The sequence below is a fragment of the Arvicanthis niloticus genome, chromosome 13, assembly GCF_011762505.2.
Source record: "Arvicanthis niloticus isolate mArvNil1 chromosome 13, mArvNil1.pat.X, whole genome shotgun sequence".
In the NCBI taxonomy this organism is placed as follows: Eukaryota; Metazoa; Chordata; class Mammalia; order Rodentia; family Muridae; genus Arvicanthis; species Arvicanthis niloticus.
The window spans coordinates 2,780,462-2,799,562 of record NC_047670.1 but is presented as its reverse complement, the minus strand read 5'-3'; the positions used below and the strand labels follow the sequence as shown (position 1 = coordinate 2,799,562).

The window sequence follows — 19,101 nt, the reverse complement described above, 5'->3', positions numbered from 1 at the left end:
TACTCGACAGGGAATGTTCCACGAGTGTGGATAGATTTCCCGAAAGTATGCCTGATTGCACAAAGGTTTGATGCCAAGAAACCTCCCCTGGTGGCGCCCCAGGGTGGAGGCTCCCTTTCCCCGTCAAAAGGCATCGAGATGGGTATGGGAAGTAAACCCATTACAATATCTCATTTTGCACAGGGGATCAGGCCTCTGCTTTCCCTCACTGAGTTGGTGCCGCGCTTGATAGGCAATAGGCTGTTCCATCTTAAATATATAGATAGGGGGAGATGTTGGGAGCCGCAGTGCTAAGATGGCGCGGACATCCTGTCCTCCCACTTGTAAACAACTGACTGCGCAGGTGCAAAAGGCAAAAGGCACGCCAAAGTCACTGCCCATCTCGGGGCGTAATATGGGGTGATGAGTGAACAGCCAATCAGAAGTGAACACGCCACTCTAGGGTATATATAGCAGTGCCTTTCCCGGGCTTGGGGTCTTTTCCGCTTTTGCTGTTACAAGAAGTAAAGCCTTGTCTGTAGTGATACCCGATTACTGCCTCCGTGTCCTTATTCGTGGGCGAAGGGGACACAGAAGAGGTGCACGCAACAATAGCTAACTAAACATTTTTAATCTATGTTTTATCCTACAAGTTCTTGATAAACTCAAAGCAATAGTTTTTATCTTCTACTTCATAAATTTATTATAACTTCAGGTAAGTTTTATCTACCTTTTATTCCATATGTTCATGATAAGTTCAAAACAATATTTTTTATGTCATAGGCTAATAAATGTTTTTACCAAGAAACAGGTCATCTATCTTATGTCTTATTTATAAGTCTAGCTAATCATCCATTTTTTGTTCTTACACTCATAATAAAATTGTTCATGAGTGGGTACTTATCATGGTTCACACCAAGATCTGTGGCCTCATCCCTGGACCTAACATAGAATGAATTTTTTTCCTTGATCATTAATTTATTCCAAGCCTATTTTTCTTCCTAGTGCAATTTACATTCCTGGAATGCATAAAAGCTTACTTTACTCCTTTCATAACTTACCCAGCCTTTGACCTCATGCTCATTATGGCACATGTGTGTGCACACATACACATTAAGAAATATAAAAATGGTGCCGGGCAGTGGTGGTGCACGCCTTTAATCCCAGCACTTGGGAGGCAGAGGCAGGCAGATTTATGAGTACGAAGCCAGCCTGGTCTACAGAGTGAGTTCCAGGACAGCCAGGGCTACACTACGCCATTGGGGACTTTTACTTATTATTCTGTAAGGAGGAAGTACATTCTAGTCTTGATTCTAACTTTATCATATATTTCTGTCAAAATAACTTTAACCATCTCCTCAAGTTTTCTATCAATTACTCTAATTTCCTAAATCTATTTAACTCAAATAAAGAATTCTGCAAATTCATTAATTCATCTAAACAATACTATTTTTGGAAGTTCATCTTCATATTGATCTGCAAGAAAATTGCCCAATAAAGTAGACAATCAGCCAGGAAGAAATTACACCAAACTATAGGCCGTGAAGATCTCTTAATGCGCGATAACACTATGCCAGATATATGAGGAATACAGCAATGACAAACCTGAGAAGGAACATCAGCTGCAAAAAGCAGTCCTGGAACAAACTCCCTGAGGTTGTGCCTCTCAGTGATTCACCCACCATAGCCATGCAAAATGGTGAGCCATCTCCGGGAGGCCCACTTGCCCACTGCAGCTCCTCCTCCATGGTGTCCATCAAATTGCTTTGAGTTTTTCTCTGTTTAAGCTGATGTTAGCTATAGGCTGACTATAAACTGTCTTTATTATGTTTAAGATGTTCCTTGTATGTTGTGTGTAATTTTAAAAACAGTCTTACTCTTTCTTAGAAGCTCTCCCCAAGTGCCTGGCTATGCTCTGATAATAACTGCCTTTATGTTGCCAGCTGGCATTGCCCCCACTCCCAGAGTGCTGCCTCTTCCTCCAGCTGGCTTTGCTAAGCTGCATGACAACTGCCCTTCCTAAAAACGCTGGGAGCTGCTGTTCACATGCTAGCTCTAGCAACAGCCAACTGCCGCCCTTTCTCCTGCCCACCTGAGTCACTGCTGATGGAAAACACCAGAGTGCCTTAATATTTTAAAACTGGCCAGATAACACAACTGCTGGGCAAAGAATATCCTGCCCCGTCTTCCTTAGCCTCTGCAGGCAGCTGTGGAGGCAACAAACTATCGGTCCCTAGACCTACTTGTCTGTCCTTATCCGCTCAATGGCCTGGTCCAAATTCCCAATCCTCTCTGCATCCCTTTCTCTTCCACCTGGAACAGTAGGGTTTATATGTCTAAGTTACTTTATTCTTTATTTAACTTGAGTAAGTAATACACATCAAGAAAATTATTCTTTTATTTTAGATTTTCCAACTTGATTAAGTAAAAGTTATCCTTATGTTTCTCTAGATTTTCTTGGTATATGCTGTTAAAACCCCTTTTCACTTTTTAATTTTTTTTAATGTTGTCATCTCTCTTTCCACTTTTTAGTTATTTTGGATAAGTGTTGTCAGTGTCATTGACTTCATCAATGAACCAATTCTTTGTTTTATTGACTGGCCCTGCTGTTTTTGGTTTGTTTCTATTTTATTAATTTTAGTCCTGTGTATATTTCTTGTGGTCTACTCCTTTGGGGTGTGCTTTCTTCTTTCTGTTTTAGAACTTTCAGGTGTACACTTATGTAGGAAAAAATATGACTGGGGAACCCAAGGTTCCTCCCGCCATGCTGTGGGTAGTCCGCTGGGAATGCTCTGGGTTCCTCCAGCTGGAAGTTGGGCCCAGCTGCTCATTAACTAAAGGCCTCTCCACGGTTCTTCACGGTTCCTCGAGGAGCAGCCCCAACACACGAGGAAGTCCTTGGGTTTCCAAAACCAGTTTATTGACATGGTGGATGGTGGATGAATCTGGATGCACACCCTACAAAACCCAGGGTGGACCTGAGTTAAATAGGGAGGGGAAGAGATGGGAGGTGCAGGGGAGGAATGCTTAATTGGCTCCACCCTCTGCCTTCAGGTACCTCATTAGTATGTAAATCTCTCTAGTGCCTGTTCATTGAGCCCTCCACCTGTGTAAGTGACTGAAGGGTGCAGGTTGAATGGAGATTAAACCTCATGACAGGAGCCTGGGTTCTGGGGGCATGGCTGAACCCACAACCCAAGAACCAGGACACCCTTCCATGGCCTGACATCCCACTCTCTTTTCTTTCATAAAAGGAGAGGCAACTCTGTATTAATGAGAGATGTGGACCACATGGAGTAGTCTGGAATCCGGAAGCATGAGGAGATATAAGCCATCCCTGACAGGTAATGTCCTGTTGGGTCCCCAGCTATTTCAAACCCAGAGCTCTACCAGGGAGACCAAACCACCTCTTTATGGCCCAAACCTCACTCTTTTTAGTGAAAATTTTGGATGAAGGGGTTAAAAGAAAACACTATGAAGGCCATAGGGTGTGGCACAATTAAGCCAAAGGGTAAGGGGAGCTGGGAGTGGGGGTTAGGAAGGCAAGAGATCATTGAAACAATTGAACACAGGTGGTACAGTTTGAGGGTAATAACATCTGATTAATCTAAATAGACATTATGTTTTCCTTACTAACATGTAACTTTAGCTATGTGACTTTGGCAAAAGAGTTCATTTGTAGCTGGAAGGTCTGGATCTGTCTTCTGTAGGAGTGCCTCTGGGTCTGGCATGTGTCCCTGGAGCCTTCAGCGTGTGTCTCTGGATCTCAGCATGCATGTCTGGGTCTCAATGTGAATCTCTTGGGGACTTCAGTCAGAAGAGGTAGCTGGAAGAAGGCTGTGTCACAGTCAGGTTCTGTAGAGTGAAAAATTATAAAGGCCATTTTATGAAATATGTGTAGATTTTTCGCCTTACAGAACTCGGAACTGAAAATAAGATTTCAGGCCTTCACATTCCAGGTGAAGGACACTTGCTGGATTACATTCCCCAAGCCTCGCCCAAGGCAGGAAGACATTCCTGATTACAGATAAAGATGCTACCACCTAGGTGGGGCTATAGCCCTATAGCCGGAAAAAGTAAAGATAGTAATCTGAAATGGCAGGATAGGGCACAATGGCATGGTAAAAAACACATTTTTGAGAAGAATGCAGGGCGATTTCCACATGACACTAATCATTTAGAGTGAGTACCTCTGAATTGTTCCACTGTTTTCATGTTTTGTATCTTTGACAACCCCTCACCCCCTTCCCACTCCCCTGGTTTGTGGTTTTTCCCTTTAAAACCCTCCAAGGACTGGCCGAGGAGGTCGGACCTTGACTCCAGCGCGAGTACCTGGTCAGACCGCTGACTGCCAGCTCTTTCCCTAATAAACCTCTGCTGATTGCATCCAGGTATGGTTTCTTGTGATCTTTGGGTGGCCGCAATGTCCTGAGGTTTGAGGAAGGGTCTCCAGAATTTGGAGCTCTTCAGTTCCAGGAGATGGCGTTGTCTCTGCTGGACTTGTGGGAGCACCTATAGGATAATCACAACAGGGAAGCAGCACCCTGGCAGGGGGATGTCTGCAAAGGGTGTGTAGCAAGCATTAGGCTACTTGGGAGCAAGCATGTCATGGTCTGTCGTTGAGATCCTAGAAAAGCAAAGGTGTTTGAGGAAATTTAGTCTTAGAAGGCACCTTTCAGTCTGCTTTGGATGTCTGAGGAAGAAAACCATCATGTTAATTATGTATGTGGGGTAGGCAGCAACAGTCTGTAAAAAGAAACTAGTTGTTAATTAAAAGCTGAAACTGGTGATCAGTATGTTGATTTAACCTGTGGAAGTAGAGTAGATGTCTGTTGAACCTTAAAGAAATGTTAAAAGTTGAAAAAAATTTGGACATGGATCACGAGTGTTAGACAGAAAAGGAGACATTTAAACAAAAACCAAGAAAATTTTTGGTTGAGAAGCACAGGCATTGTTGCTGTAGGTGTTCCTGTTAGGGAGAAAAGGAAACATTTAAATTTTTGCTTGAAAACCAGGAACAGGTCTTCCTGTTGTGGAGAAGCAGTAATGGTGGGTTTAGAAGCAGTGGGGGAGGGGCTTGCTCTGCCATGTAGAGTCTGGGTGCTGTGGCAGAGAGCCAAGAGTCAGAGAGAGTGAAAGGTTGTGTCTATGGAAGAGACACGTGGCAACCAGGTCGAGCCTGGTGTATTTAGTTGAGAGGAAGAAAGGCGGAGGTGGGGAAGGGAGCAAGCAGGGTCTAGGACCGGCTGCTTTGTTCGGTGGCTGGAGCGGGGTTCTCAGTTGGTGCTTTACCTGCCGTGCTCTCTTTGTCATCTTGTGAAACAGGTTGAGGGGACAGGAGCGGCGCCTATAGTTGTAGCATCGTCAAAGTCCATGGTGGGCAGATGGCTGGTTTGGACCATTGGCCGCTTGCTCATTTTTATGGGGAGGTCCACAGCGCCCGCCATAGTAGCCACGTCTGTACTGGCACCATTCAGCAGCATAGGGACTCCCTTCTACAGGAACGCCATCTGGGCCAGTCACATTTGCTGCTTCAGCACCCTTTTCTCTTTCAACCACATCAAACTCTACAGTTTCTCCATCCCCCACATTTCGCAGATACTTGCATGGATTATTCCTCTTGATGGCAGTCTGGTGTATAAACACATCTTTGGCGTCATTTCGGTTTATAAATCCATATCCATTTCTAAAGTTGAACCATTTGACAGTGCTAAGGACTTTGGTGGTGAGAACTTTCTTTTTTTTTTTTTTCTCTTTTTTTCCCCTTTATTAAAATAGGTTATAATATTTACATTTCAAATTTTATCCCCTTACCCCATTCCCCCCACCACCCAGGAACCCCTTATCCCATCCCTCTCCTTTTGCTTCTATGAGGGTGTGATTTTCCTGTTTCTATGATGCTGTTTCCATTAACATAAACTGTCTCCTAAATTTCTAAATCCTTCCCTTTGTGTTATTAAATCACCTTTTTTCTTTCTTTTTTCTTTCTTTTTTTTTCTTTTATCTTTTTTCTTTTTTTCTTTTTTTTCAACTTATTTTTTTTTAAAAAATGGGTATTATATTTACATTTCAGATTTTATCCCCTTACCCCACTTCCTCCCACCACCCAGAAATCTCCTATCCCATCCCCCTCCTCATGCTTCTATGAGGATGTGCCCACACCTACCCCCCCGCCCCCACTACCCCCTCCCCACCATCACATTCCCTCCCACTCTGTGTTTCTTTTTCATGGGACTACAAATCTCCTCTCCAACCTATACCCAACAAGGCCATCCTCCCCTACATATACAGCTGGAGTTATGGGTCCCTCACTATGTGCTCCCAGGCTGGTGGTTTAGACCCTGGGGGGCTCTGGTTGGTTGGTATTGTTGCTTTCCTCCTGGGGTCACAAACCCTTTGTGCTCCTTCAGTCTTCTCTCTAACTTCTCAATTGGGAAACCCTTGATCATATCAGTGGTTAACTGTGAGCATTGCCTCTGAATGTGTCAGTCTCTGTCAGACCTCTAAAGAGACAGCTATATCATGTTCTTGACAACATGCACTTCCTGACATCCACCTCAGTGTCTAGCTTAGGTGACTGTACCTGGGATGGATACCCAGGTGGAATGGTCTCCTGGTGGCCCCTCCTTCAGTTTCTGTCCCGTGTTTTGTTCCATATTTGCTCCCTTGAGTATTTTTGTTGCTCGTTCTAAGTAGAACTGAGGCATCCCCTGTTGGTCTTCCTTCTTCATGAGCTCCATGAGGTCTGTGAGTTGAGTCTTCTCTATTCCAAGTTGTTGGGAGCCAACTTTTAGCAGAAAGTGGCTAGATTATCTTTGCAGCCATCTGGAACCATATACCCTGATAAGAGATTTGGTTTTCAATAGCCTACAACAGCTGAAGCACACTCTGATATCCCACATATTTTGTGTTGCTGTTTACTGCCCCCAGCTGCAAGGCGCACGTGGTATCCAAGCCTGCAAGGTGCTCGGTGCACATGCTGACCACACTATAGACGCCTGTAAGGTTTAGGTCATATCAACACCTGCAAGGCATGAGGTATCCACGTGCCTACAAGGCACGTGGCAAAAGCGTATAAATATCTCAGAATTCCCGTCAATAAACAAGACTTGATCAGACTTTCTGTCTTGTCTCCATTCTTCGAGTCTCTTCCCCTTTATCCCCAATCTCTCTCTCGCTAGACCCTGACCCTTGGACCGGAGCGGCAGCTTGGGCCAAGACACAGTGGCCGCCAAGCGTGGAACAGAACAGGCCACAACATTTTGGCCCACAAAGCCGGACAGTATGGACCGAGACACCAAGTTTTTGGGCTAACATCCGGTTATCAGTGAGTAAATACCATGTGTGTTCTTTTGTGATTGGGTTAACTCACTCAAGATGACATTTTCTAGTTCCATCCATTTACCTAAGAATTTCTCAAATTCATTATTTTTAATAGCTGAGTAGTACTTCATTGTGTAAATGTACCACATTTTTTGTATCCATTCCTCTGTTGAAGGACATCTGGGTTCTTTCAAGCTTCTGGCTATTATAAATAATGCTGCTAAGAACATAGTGGAGGATATGTCCTTGTTATATGTTGGAGCATCTTCTGTGTATATGCCCAGGAGTGGTATAGCTGGGTCCTCAGGTAGTGCTATGTCTAATTTTCTGAGGAACCTCCAGACTGATTTCCAGAGTGGTTGTACCAGCTTGCATTCCCACCTACAATGGAGGAGTGTTCCTCTTTCTCCACATCCTCAGCAGCATCTACCATCACTTGAATTTTTTTTATCTTAGCCATTCTGACTGGTGTCAGGTGGTATCTCAGGGTTCTTTTGATTTGCATTTCCCTGATGACTAAGGAAGATGAGCATTTCTTAAGGTGCTTCTCAGCCATTCGAATTTCCTCAGTTGAGAATTCTTTGTTTAGCTCTATACCCCATTTTTTAATAGCATTATTGGGTTGTCTGGAGTCTAATTTCTTGAGTTCTTTGTATATATTGGATATTAGCCCTCTATCGGATCTAGGATTGGTAATGATCTTTTCCCAATCTGTTGGTTGCTGTTTTGTCTTATTGACAGTATCTTTTGCCTTAGAAAAGCTTTGCAATTTTATGAGGTCCCATTTGTCAATTCTTGGTCTTAGAGCATAAGCCATTGGTGTTCGGTTCAGGAAATTTTCCCCTGTGCCTAGATATTCCAGGGTCTTTCCCACCTTCTCTTCTATTAGTTTCAGTGTATCTGGTTTTATGTGAAGGTCCTTTATCCACTTGGACTCGAGCTTTGTACAAGGGGATAAGAATGGATTGATTTGCATTCTTCTACATGCTGACCTCCAGTTGATCCAGCACCATTTGTTGAAAATGCTGTCCTTTTTCCACTGGATGGTTTTAGCTCCTTTGTCAAAGATCAAGTGACCATAGATGTGTGGGTTCATTTCTGGATCTTCAATTCTATTCCATTGATCTTCCTGTCTGTCTCTGTACCAATATCATGCAGTTTTTATCACAACTGCTCTGTAGTACAGTTTGAGGTCAGGGATAGTGATTCCCCCCAGAAGTTGTTTAATTGTTGAGAATGGTTTTCCTTATCCTGGATTTGTTGTTGTTGTTGTTGTTGTTGTTGTTGTTGTTGTTGTTGTTCCAAATGAATTTGCAAATTGTTCTTTCTATCTCTATGAAATTTATTTGGAATTTTGATGGGGATTGCATTGAATCTGTAGGTTGCTTTTGGCAAGATGGCCATTTTTACTAAGTTAATCCTGCCAATCCAGAAACATGGGAGATCTTTCCATCTTCTGAGATCTTCTTCTATTTCTTTCTTCAGAGACTTGAAGTTCTTGCCATACAGATCTTTCACTTGCTTGGTTAGATTCACTCCAAGATATTTTATATTATTTGTGGCTATTGTGAAGGGTGTCATTTCTCCAATTTCTTTTTCATCCTATTTATCTTTTGACTATAGGAAGGCTACTGATTTGTTTGAGTTGATTTTATATCAAGCCACTTTGCTGAAGTTGTTTATCAGGTTTAGGAGTTCTCTGGTGGAAGTTTTAGGGTCACTTAAGTATACTTATCATATCATCTGCAAATAGTGAAATTTTGACTTCTTCCTTTCCTATTTGTATCCCTTTGACCTCCTTTTGTTGTCTAATTGCTCTAGCTAGGACTCGCAGAACTATATTGAATAGGTAAGGTGAGATTGGGCAGCATTGCCTAGTCCCTGATTTTAGTGGGATTGCTTCCAGTTTCTCTCCATTTAGTTTGATGTTGGCTACTGGCTTGCTGTATATTGCTTATACTATGTTTAGGTATGGACCTTGAATTCCTGCTCTTTCCAAGACTTTTAACATGAATGGATGTTGAATTTTGTCAAATGCTTTCTCAGCGTCTAGTGAGATGACCATGTGTTTTTTTTCTTTGAGTTTATTATGTAGTGGATTACATTGATGGATTTCTGAATATTGAACCATCCCTGCCTTCCTGGAATAAGGCCTACTTGATCATGATGGATGATTGCTTTGATGTGTTGTTGGATTCGGTTTGCGAGAATTTTATTGAGTATTTTTGCATCAATATTCATAAGAGAGATTGGTCTGTAGTTTTCTTTCTTTGTTGGGTCTTTGTGAGGCTTAAGTATGAGCGTAATTGTAGCTTCATAGAACGAATTGGGTAGTGTTCCTTCTGTTTCTATTCTGTGGAATAGTTTGAAGACAATTGGTATTAGGTCTTCCTGGAAGGTCTGATAAAATTCTGCACTAAAACCATCTGGCCCCGGACTTTTTTTTTGGTTGGGAGATTTTTAATGACTGCTTTTATTTCTTTAGGGGTTATGTGGCTGTTTAGATTGTTTATCTGCTCCTCATTTAAGTTTGGTATCTGGTATCTATCTAGAAAATTGTCCATTTCATCCAGATTTTCCAATTTTGTTGAGTATAGGCCTTTGTAGTAGGATCTGACGATTTTTTTAATTTCCTTTGGCTCTGTTGATATGTCTTCCTTTTGATTTCTGATTTTATTAATTTGAGTACTGTCTCTGCACCCTTTGGTGAGTCTGGCTAAGGGTTTGTCTATCTTGTTGATTTTCTCAAAGAACCAGCTCCTGGTTTTGTTAATATTTTCTATAGTTCTTTCTGTTTCAACTTGGTTGATTTCAGCCCTGAGTTTGATTATTTCCTGCCATCTACTCCTCTTGGGTATATTAGCTTCTTTTTGTTCTAATGCTTTCAGGTTTGCTGTCAAGTTGTTAATGTATGCTCTTTCCAATTTCTTTTTGTGAGCACTTAGAGCTATGATTTTTCCTCTTAGTACTGCTTTCAGTGAGTCCCACAAGTTTTGATATGATGTGTCCTCATTTTCATTTAATTCTAAAAAGTCTTTAATTTCTTTCTTTATTTCTTCCTTGACCAAGTTATCATTGAGTAGAGCATTGTTCAGTTTCTAAGTGTATGTGGGCTTTCTGTTGTTTTTGTCCATGTCAAAGACAAGTCTTAGTCCATGGTGGTCTGATAGGGTGCAAGGGATTATTTCAATCTTTTTGTATCTGTTGAGGCCTGTTTTGTAACCAATTATATGGTCTATTTTGGAGAAGGTACCATGAGGTGCTGAGAAAAAGGTATATTATTTTGTTTTAGGATGAAATGTTCTATGGAGTTCAGTTAAGTCCAATTGGTTCATAACTTCTGTTAGTTTGTGTCTCGGTTTAGTTTTTGTTTCCATAATCTGTCCATTGCTGAGATTGGGGTGTTGAAATCCCCCTCATTATTATTGTGTGAGGCGTAATGTATGCTTTGAGCTTTAGTAAAGTTTCTTTTATGTATGTGGGTGCCCTTGTATTTTTGGCATAGATGTTTGGAATTGAGAATTCATCTTGGTACATTTTTCCTTTGATGAATCTGAAGTGTCCTTCCTTATCTTTTTTGATTACTTTTAGTTGAAAATCGATTTTATTTGACATTAGAATCGCTACTCCAGCTTGTTTCTTGGGACCATTTGCTTGGAAGATTGTTTCCAACCTTTTACTCTGAGGTAGTGTCTGTCTTTTTCACAGATGTGCATTTCCTGTATGCAGCAAAATGTTGGGTCCTTTTTATATATCCAGTCTGATAGTCTATGTCTTTTTATTGGAGAATTGAGTCCATTGTTGTTAAGAGATATTAAGGAAAAATGAATGTTGTTTCCTGTTATTTTTGTTATTGGCAGTGGAGTTATGTTTGTATAGCTACCTTCTTTTAGGGTTATTGGAAGATTACTTTCTTGCTTTTTCTAGGTTGGAGTTTCCTTCCTTGTGTTGGAATTTTCCACCAATTATCCTTTGAAGTGCTGGATTTGTGGTAAGATATTGTGTAAATTTGGATTTGTCATGGAATATTTTGGTTTCTCCATCAATAATGATTGAGAGTTCTGCTGGGTATAGTAGTCTGGGCTGGCATTTGTGTTCTCTTATGGTCTGTTTGATATCAGTCCAGGATCTTCTGGCTTTTATAGTCTCTGGTGAGAAATCTGGTGTAATTCTTATAGGTCTGCCTTTATATGTTACTTTGCCTTTTTCCCTTACTGATTTTAGTATCTTGTCTTTGTTTTGTATATTTGATGTTTTGATTATTATGTGACAGGAGGTATTTCTTTTTTGGTCTAGTCTATTTGGGGTTCTGTAGGCTTCTTTTATATTTAAGGACATCTCTTTCTTTAGGTTAGGGAAGTTTTCCTCTATGATTTTGTTGAAGATATTTAGTGGTCCTTTAATTTAGGAGTCTTCACCCTCATCTCCTCATCTATACTTATTATCCTTAGGTTTGGTCTTCTCATTGTGTCCTGGATTTGCTGGGTGTTTTGTGTTAGGAGCTTTTTGCATTTCACATTTTCTTTGACTGTTGTGTCTATATTTTCCATGGTATCTTCTGAGCATGAAATTCTCTCCTCTATCTCTTGTATTCTGTTGGTTGCTTATGTCTATGACTCCTGATCTTTTTCCTAGGTTTTCTATCTCCAGGGTAGTCTCCCTTTGAGATTTCTTTATTGTTTCTAATTCCATTTTTAGGTCCTGGATGGTTTTGTATAATTCCTTCACCTGTTTGGTTGTGTTTTCTTGCATTTCTTTAAGGGCTTCTACCTGTTTACCTGCATTCTCCTCAAATTCTTTGAGAGTGTTGTTTATGTCTGTTTTAAAGTCCTCTATCATCATCATGATAAGTGATTTTAATTCTGAGTCCTGCTTTTCTGGTGTGATGTGGTGTTCAGTACTTGCTATGGTGGGGGAATCTGGGTTCTTGTGATGCCAAGTAACTTTGGTTTCTGTTGTTTACATTCTTACACTTGCCTTTTGCCATTTGGTGAGCTACTTGCACTCACTGGTTCTGACTGGAGTCTGTCTTTCCAGTTATCTTGATTGTGTCAGAACTCCTTGGGGTCTGGATGTCTCCAGCTATTCCTGAGCTCCAGCTATTCTGGGTACAGTGGCTCCTCTAGGATATCTCAGGATATGGTGTCTCCATGGTAGTAGACCAGCTAGGTGTTTGCTGCTCTGAGTGTAGTTTCTCCTCTAGGATGCTCCAGGATATGGTGTCCCCTGTTCTGCAGCTCTGTGGTTCGTGACCTCTCTAGGATGCCTCCAGATGCAGTTTCCTCAGGGAAGCAGATCAGCTGTGTGACTGCTCCAGCCTCCCTGGGATCCGAGCAATAGGCAGAAGGGGAGTGGTTTTCTGCAGGGGCATGTTCTTGTTGCCAGGTGCGCTCTGGGGGCTCCCTACTGCCAGTTGTGCTTCTGGGGCCTAGGGCGGTGTGCTGTCCTCCTACCTGCAGCTCTAAGCCTCCAGATGCAGTTTCCTCAGGGGAGCAGATCAGCTGTGTGACTGCTCCAACCTCCGGGGATGTGGGCAATCAAGAACTTTCTTCTCTGCGTCCTCGCTGCCACAGGCGCTGATGAGGCTGGGGCGGGCGGGGGGGGGGGGGCCGGGGGGATGTGTGCATCTCTGCCAGGGCTTCCTGCAACCAGCATGGCAGGCACCGCTGGCCGCCGGGCTCTTAGGCGCAGGGTCTGGGGGCGCTGCGGAGGGCATGTCAGCCATGGCCTGTGGGAGTGTGGTGCCACCAGTAGTGCCTCACTCATCTGGCTCCAGGGTGGGGGACGCACACTAGCGGTCTTGCTGGGTCTCCCAGCCCCTAAGATGGCAAGTTGTAAGGCATTCATCCTTCCATTGTCCTGCTTCTCCATATTTGAAGCAGATGCCTTCTGTTTTTACTGCTGCCACAAATGCCTGAGCTATGGATGCGACCTGGTGTGATGAGGTTCCTATTTCTAGGGTTGCTACAATCCACCTATTGTGATTCTCTTACCAGAGACTCTGGCAAGCTAGCCTAGACTCAGAAGTCATGCCTTCCCAAACAATGTTTTTAAAAAGAAGGTCTCTAGCTGTGGGGTTGGAGATTTTTCTTTCTAAGCTCATTTTAGTTCTGAGAATAAAATCAGATAGGGATTCTTCAGACTTCTGATGAAGGGAGAGCAGGGAGTGGGCAGGGTCTTGTGACCCCGAGGGTGAAGTGAGCCTGTTCCAGGCTTGAATGGCACAGAGGTGGACCTGCTCATAGTACCCTGCTGGCTGATTTGCCTGCTGTGTCCCAGTAGAGAAATCTTCCTGGCCAAAGAGTTCTTTAAAACTCCATGGAGTGGCATTGCCCCTCTGCTGGTTTTGCCTGACTTTTTGAAGACATTCATCATGATAGTAGGCTTTCCACTCTAGAAACATTGGGCTAGGAAGAGCAGAATGGCATATATCTCTCCAATCTTGAGGGGTGTTTAAATTGGCAATATGGCTCTGTAGGAGAGATTTTGTCCATGGTGCGTGAATGCCATCTTCCTTCACTGCTTGTCTGAGTTCTTTTAGGTCCAAAGCTTGGAGTGGGTACCAATTAAGTGGTTTAGCTCAAGTGGGGTGGATATTAACTGGGAATACTCAAGCAGTTTGGGTTTTAAGTTCTGTATCAGATTCCTGAGTATTATGGGAGGCAGGGTTATTTTTTGAATGAGAGTCCCTGAAATTGCAGAGTTGTTGAGTGGTTGGTGGTTGAGTATGAGGGACTATGGGATTTGGCAGGGTTTTATTTTGAAGGTCTGCTTGAAGAAGGGGGAGAGGATTTATCTCCCTTTGGTTGAACAGGAGTTGGTGGAGTAAGGGGAAAGGCAGATAAGAGCTCCTTTGGCATTTTAATGGAGCCTTGCCTTTGGGCAGGGAGGGAGGGGCAGGAGGAGCAGATGGTTTAATTGGCATTTCCTCCAAGGCATAAGGGAAGAGGAGTGGGTATATGGATTTTATCTCTCTTATTAGTTGGGTAAGGGCCTCAAGGTCCGAAACAAGGTGATTTTGGGGATCTTGATCTTTGGGTTCATTTGACTAAGGGGGCCCAGGAGCTGTGTTGTTGTTCTCAGTCTGTCCAATTTTAGATGATCCTATACATTGCCAAATTGCAGCTAAGATTGGCAAAAACTCACAAGGAGGTTTTTTATCTCTGTTTTTGATAAGGGAAGCTACTCTGCTCCATGAGTCTGGACTGTAAATATTGTCCTCCATCATGCATGGTGCTATCTGAAGGACTCCCTCCCAAAACAAGGAGGCTTGTTTTTTGCCTATTTTTATTCCGTGGGACTTTAGTAGGGCATATATTTGCCTGGCCTGGGGTGATTTTTTTATGTGATGTGGAGTTGCCCATGACAGGAAAGAGGAGAGACGCTTTGTCCAATGGGAATGTTCCCTGGGCCTATTGGCTTTGGGGGATTCCACAATGGTCTAAGAGCGCCAAGCCTTCCCTCAGATTTAAGGATTGGCAGCCGCCCTGTGGCTTTTAAATGGTTGCTGCATTACCAGGTTTTTTCTTTTTTGTTTTAAAGAGAGTCTAGATAGAGAGTCTTTGTCAAAGCTTGTCATGGGCTGTCAGGATTTAAGCAGAGGCCAGAGGAACCTTCAACCAACACCAGAGAGTGCTCTGGCCAGGGGGTATCAGTTGTTCCTTCAGCTTATTTAAATCCACCTTATGGCTCTGAATGAAAACACAGGAGGAAAAAACAGGTTGCTTGTTTCCAGAGTTGGGGGGCTTACCTTCCTGTGGTATCAGTTCCTGTGGCTGCGTGGCTGTCTGAGCCTGACGTTTGGAGTGCCAGCTGTGGGAAAAAATATGGCTGGGGAACCCAGGGTTTCTCCCACCATGCTATGGGTAGTCTGCTGGGAATGCTCTGGGTTCCTCCAGCTGGAAGTTGGGCCCAGCTGCTCATCAAATAAAGGCCTCTCCACAGTTCCTCAGGGTTCCTCATGGTTCCTCACGGAGTGGCCCCAACACACGAGGAAGTCCTTGGGTTTCCAAAACCAGTTTATTGACATGGTGGATGGTGGATGAATCTGGATGCACACCCCAGAAAACCCAGGGCGGGCCTGAGTTAAATAAGGAGGGGAAGTGAGGGGAAGTGCAGGGGAGGAATGCTTAATTGGCTCTACCCTCTGGCCTTCAGGTACCTCATTAGTATGTAAATCTCTCTAGGGCCTGTTTGGGTGAGCCTCCACCTGTGTACATGACTGAAGGGCACAGGTTGAATGGAGATTAAACCTAGTGACAGGAGCCTGGGTTCTGGGGGCATGGCTGAACCCACAACCCAAGAACCAGGACACCCTTCCATGGCCTGACACACTTAAGTTTCTAATATGAGATGTTTTCAATTATTTTATGTGGGAAATTAGCACAATGAACTTACCTCTCAGAAGCACCTTCACTGTATCCCAAATTTTCAGTATGTTTTGTATTTATTTTCACTCGGTTCTATTGAGTCTTTAAATTCTATCTTGACTCATTTTTATTCAGTAGAGCCTTGTTTAGTTTCCATGGCATTTTAAGTTCTCTGTTGTTGCTGAAATCAGTGGTGTCAGACAGGATGCAGGGAGTTAGTTCTTCTGTCTGTTAAAACTCACTTTGTTTCCAAATATATGATCAATTATAAAGAAAGTTCCATGAAGCACCAAGAAGAAAGTACATTCTTTGTGTTTAGGTGAAATGTTCTTTAAATATGTTAGGTCCATTTGGTTTATAACATCTGCTAGTTGCTGCATTTCTTTGTTTAGCTTTTGTCTGATGACTTGTCCGTTTGTGAGAGTGGGCTATTGAAGTCTCCCAAGATCAGTGAAGTTTCTGATTTAAGTAGGAATGGCTGCTGGACTTTGGGCCTGAAATAGCATAAGTAGGGCGAAAGTTTGGAGGGACGGTCTATGTGATCTGCTGGAGAGGGGAACAGAGAGAAAGAGGAGGCTGCATCTGATTTGTGGGTGAGACTAGGGGGTTGGGAAAGATTAAGGAGCAGTGAAGAACTGCAATTAGGCTACCTGCTATCCTGTTGGAATGTACTAGGGGTCCCAGGGAATGCCTGCTGGAGGTGACAACTCATATAAAAGTATGAGTAGGAGGAAGCAAGGTTAGAGGAGATCTGTGTGTGTCACTGGAGCTGTGTGAGGAATGGGGTACAGAGCTGGGAATGAGCCTGGGTAATTGGATTTGGAAGAAAGAGAATAGAGGTGAATATCTGTAGTTAGCCTACCTGCTTCCCTGACCAGAATCGGTCTTTGCAGTTTCAAATGTATCACTGGCCTTTTCAGTTATGTAAGTGGAGCTGAGTGAAGAAAGTCTTACAAACAGCCTAAGTAAGTGCTCTTTCCTGCTTGTCACAGACTGCTAATCTACTGCAGAACTTTACCTCAGCTATCAATATAAAACCTTGATTTTTAAAGTTTTTTTTCTTTTCTCTGTGTGTACTTATGTGTGTTTATACATGTGTGTGGTATATGCATAGCCATGTGTAGATATGTTCACAAGTATGATCCTGAGATCAGAAGAGGACTTTGGGTGTCCCACTCAAACACTGTTTGACCTGTGTCCTTGAGAAAATGTCTCTCTGGAGCTAGGCTGGCAACCATCATGTCCCAGAGACTCTCCTGTCTCAGCTATGGATAGTGCTGTGGTTACAAGCCATGCCTAGCGATGACTCAAATTTTATGTGTTCTGGTTTTTAAATCAGATTCAATCACTTCCACAGTAAATATTTTTAACCGCTTTGCCATTTCCATAGCCTCAAAACTCTCTTTCAGAAATAACATAAGATTTTAAGGAGTAATCTGTCATAAGATCAATCACAGGATCTTGAGCACTCTCAAAATGAGTTACTGTTGGTGTCCAGCCTCAACACAGGATTGGAGCTCTTAAATGGAAGCAGGAATATCTGGAATACACATAATAAATAGACACAGAATACTTTTTGGGTACAAACTGACAGGTAATTTTTTGAGGCTAAAAGTTTCTCTCTCTTTCCTCTCTCTCTCTCTCTTCTCTCTCTCTCTCTCTGTCTCTCTGTCTCTCTGTCTCTCTGTCTCTCTCTCTCACACACACACACACACACACACACACACAGCTTGAGGCTGCACTCTGCTTTTCTCCTTTGTGCTTTTCTTTTCTCAAACTCTCACATTCCTATACACCTGTGTGTTCCCCTTTCACTCACACTCACACACACACACCACATGCACTCTCTTTTCACTCACACAAACACTTTCACACACATCTCACATTCTCTCCTCATTCCCTTGTCACATTCTCTCCTCACTTACTCTTCACATGCTCTCTCGACTTTCTCTTGCCCCAGGCTTTTATTGATACTCCAAAATTAGGTAGAAAAAAAGACATTGTAAAATGATTCCCAAATCAAATTCAAAAGAATAACTACATCCCACCAAGAATCAAGAATTACAATTGTTTCCCAAAGTTTCAAGCTTTCTCTATTCCCAGTCCTATAGCCAAAATAATAATAGTTGCACACATCATTATTTAAACTTTAACTTTTGACTTATTATATTTCAGAGATCTGAGTCCAGCTGCTTGCATTTTCTTGTGAAGTTCTAATGATAATTGACATGGGCAAAGCTGCCAGGCAATGGCCAGAAAGAATCAAGTTAACCCTTAAGTCAACGATAGTTCTGCTAGTTTTCCGCTTCTGTACATTGCACACAATGACTCTCCTAAGAGTCCCAGTGTTTTGACTTAGGTTTACTAATATATAATTTTATGTATTCTTTACTTTCTTATCCAGAAATCACTCTTAAATTATGTGCAAAACTTATTTCATAACTTTAATCGTTTTTTTTTTTTCCTTTCTTGGAGTCCCAATGTTGGCTCTAATTCATTTTCTAATAATTTCTTCAAACTTTCTTTGCAACTGAGGCATTAATCTGGAACTACCACTGTGCAGTTATTGCATTGTTTCCAAGGTGAGAACACACAGCATGCACCTGGGCCATTAGGACTGTGCTGTGCTGTGCCCTGTGCCTCAGTTTTTAATTGTTCAAGAATCATTACTTCAAGGACCATCTAGTTTCAGACAATTTATCAGAACAAAAGGAGAAAAAAAAAATAGGAAAGTCAGATATAATAGAATAATTATGCACACCAAGGCCTACTGAAAAAGTCACGCACAAATGAGATCTATACAGCTGTTGTCCAGGGCTAAGGTTAGGAAAAATTGGAACAACTGGGTTTTTTTTGTTGTTGTTTTGTTTTTTGTTTTTTGTTTTTTGTTTTTTGTTTTTAGAAAGAGCTGCAGCAAGCTACTAAGATGTCTCCACCCCAGCCTACTGCTAGCATTCTATGTCATGGTATGCTGTCCCCAACAAATTATGTATGTGGTAGCCAGGAAAACTGTATTTTGGTGGCTGTCTCCTTATCTTTGCAATGCCTTTGTGTGGCTACACATCCTTGAGGCTGTAGATAGGTTGTCCCTACTATATAAAAAACTAAAGTATCAGGACATTTTCCTACATGTGTGCACTAACAAAGTAAACAAACACTTTGGCTTCGTTAGAATATCTTTTTCAACATAGTCTGAGCATCCCCTAACATTTGGTGAGATTTTCTGAAAAACTGTGGAAATACAGTCCCTGAAAGGAGATCAGTCCGTGAGTTGTGAGGGAAAGGATCAACTCATTTCATGACTGTCATCACCTACCAAAAAGAATTATTTTAATCCACAATGGAAAACCATCGTACCGCCAACTCTTATCTTGGAACATCTTTGGAGTGTTTGCTTTGCAGAGGCATAAAGAGTGTCTTCTCAGCGAAC

At 42.4% G+C, this 19,101-nt stretch overlaps 1 pseudogene; it reads right to left on the bottom strand.

Moving 5' to 3' along the window:
• Positions 1–4,886: 4,886 nt before the first annotated feature.
• LOC117718658 (Y-box-binding protein 3 pseudogene) lies at positions 4,887–19,051 on the bottom strand (annotated as a pseudogene).
• Positions 19,052–19,101: the final 50 nt, after the last annotated feature.